The sequence below is a fragment of the Macrotis lagotis genome, unplaced genomic scaffold, assembly GCF_037893015.1.
Source record: "Macrotis lagotis isolate mMagLag1 unplaced genomic scaffold, bilby.v1.9.chrom.fasta BILBYCTG124, whole genome shotgun sequence".
NCBI classification, from domain to species: Eukaryota; Metazoa; Chordata; class Mammalia; order Peramelemorphia; family Peramelidae; genus Macrotis; species Macrotis lagotis.
In genome coordinates this window covers 183,880-186,120 of record NW_027422031.1, presented here as the reverse complement: position 1 = coordinate 186,120, position 2,241 = coordinate 183,880, and the positions used below count along the sequence as shown (strand labels likewise).

Genomic DNA, 2,241 nt, shown 5'->3' with positions numbered 1-2,241 from the left:
CATGGCCCGGGTCATATGACCCTCATGGGTGGCCTCGGTCCAGAGCTTCCCCTTACACATTGCCCTGCAAAAAAAAATAAAAAGTTATTATACTTTTGTGATGACATTCTTAACCAAATTCAAAATTTAGGTATCTAATATAATCATTAGTTATTGCTTCCATTATTTTTGTTGGTGTTCCTTCAAAGAATCTCTCTTTCTTCCTATTTTTCTCTATGTCAAAAGGCAAGGAAAAAAAATTGTCTACACTTTCAAGGTCCTTAAAAGCCAGTCATGGATACAGCAAGCAAATAAATAGGCATATAACTGATACTTAGAGAATAGAAGGAACATAAAATTGGAGGACAAGGTTCAATTACATGGGAAGCAATGGGACGTGGAGGAGAGAAGCTTTCATCTGAGACTCGTAGGTGTGTAGGAAAATTAGAGTGCCCAAGTCTTAACAACATTCCAGTCATTTTGATAAGAGATACACTATTTTCAATAACAAGAAAACCAGCATTTATTCAACACTTATGATAAAAATTTGCTCTTCATATATAAAGAGAAAGACAATGTAAAGAATCAAAACTATAGACCAATATTCTGAATAAAGGTAAACATACATAACTATTAGATAAAGTGTTGACAAGCAAGGCAGCAATGGTGACAATAATGTAGGACTCATTCAACTGTAGCATTTGGTAAATATATCAAATGTTGTCATTAATAAAAGTAACGTAAACTTGAGACAATGTTGAGATGGTTAAAAGTCTTTCTGATAAAATTCAACTCCCATCTTTCTTAAATATTCTAGAAAACTTAGTAATAAATGGAAATTTCTTTATCCTTGGGGAAAAATTCCTATCCAAATGCAAGCCGCTGCCGGGCCATGGAGTGCGCCCACGCGGTTCCTTTGCCACCACAGGTCCTGGGCCGGAGGAGGTGCTCGAGCCCCCGGGAGCCGCGTAGAGAGGAGACAGCGGAAATGTGTCCCAGAGCCACAGCAGCGCCTTGGGCCTCTGGGGGGAGGAGGAGGAGGAGGAGGAGGGGGAGGAGGAGGAGCGGGAGGAGGAGGGGGAGGAGGAGGGGGAGGAGGAGGAGGAGGAGGAGGAGGAGGAGGAGGAGGAGGAGGAGGCGGGCGGCGAGCTGGCTGGGCGGTAGTGGCCCAGTCTGGATGGCGAAGCCGCGAGTGAAGCTGCGGGCTCGGACCGACCTCTGCTGTACCGTGCGTGGGCCGGCTACGCTGACTACCTGCTGCTGGCTGCCTGGGAGGGAGCCGGCCCCGAGATAGAAGCTTTAGATAAGAGTCTTGAAGACCTACTAACTGGAGTTGATGAATTTGTTGGGATGCTAGATATGATTCGAAATGACTCCACAAAAGTAGTCAATGAAAGTGTGCCTCATATACAATCCCAAGCTACCGAAATGAGTGAGATATACAGAAAGATTGACAAATTGGAGGCCTTTGTCAAAGTGATTGGAAATTATGTGACTAGAATGGAAGACCAGGTGACAAAAGCAGAAGCAGAACTTGGAACATTCCCCAACTCATTAATGAAACGTTTGCATACCATTATTGTGCCATCCTTTCTTAATAAGTCGCATTCCACAACGCAAGGACAAACGATTTATGAACCTCCTATCCTTTCCAGGACAGAAGACTATTTTCCTTGTTGCAAAGAAGGGCATCAGGCATGATATTGCACAGGACAACTAATTAGGAAAATACTTGTATCGAAGCAGAAGTTCCTATCTTGAAGAGATTAGTATTATATATATATATATATATATATATATATATATATATATATGTATATATATATACATATATATATACAATTTAGTGTATTTAAGGTTCTATGTATATTAAGCCTGCAGTATTTTAAAACAATATTTTTCATTGTGTGCAGAATACATAGCTTCCCATGTCTTCCAAATTTAAAGTTTGTTTAAATGGGGGAGTAAATTAAGTAAACATTTACTTATACTCATCAAAATCGCAAATTTTCTATTTATATCAACTCTACATGTCAACAGTATTACCTTTAAGACTTTCCTCCAGTCTTAAAGAAAAAACTACTGAGGCATTAAAATCATTGTTAACAATCTTAATAGTTGACAAGCCTTCCTAGTTTATTTTTTAATGAACTGTAAAGTAACACGAGTCAAACTTGATACGTTTTGAGCTGTAAAACTCAGTAAGACTTGACTTGTAATTAATCTTCAAAAATATATTCAAAAGCTAGAGCTGAAATTTTT

At 39.4% G+C, this 2,241-nt stretch overlaps 1 pseudogene; it reads left to right on the top strand.

Annotated features, from left to right (window-relative positions):
* Window positions 1-741: 741 nt before the first annotated feature.
* Window positions 742-1,999, top strand: LOC141504117 (biogenesis of lysosome-related organelles complex 1 subunit 4-like; annotated as a pseudogene).
* Window positions 2,000-2,241: the final 242 nt, after the last annotated feature.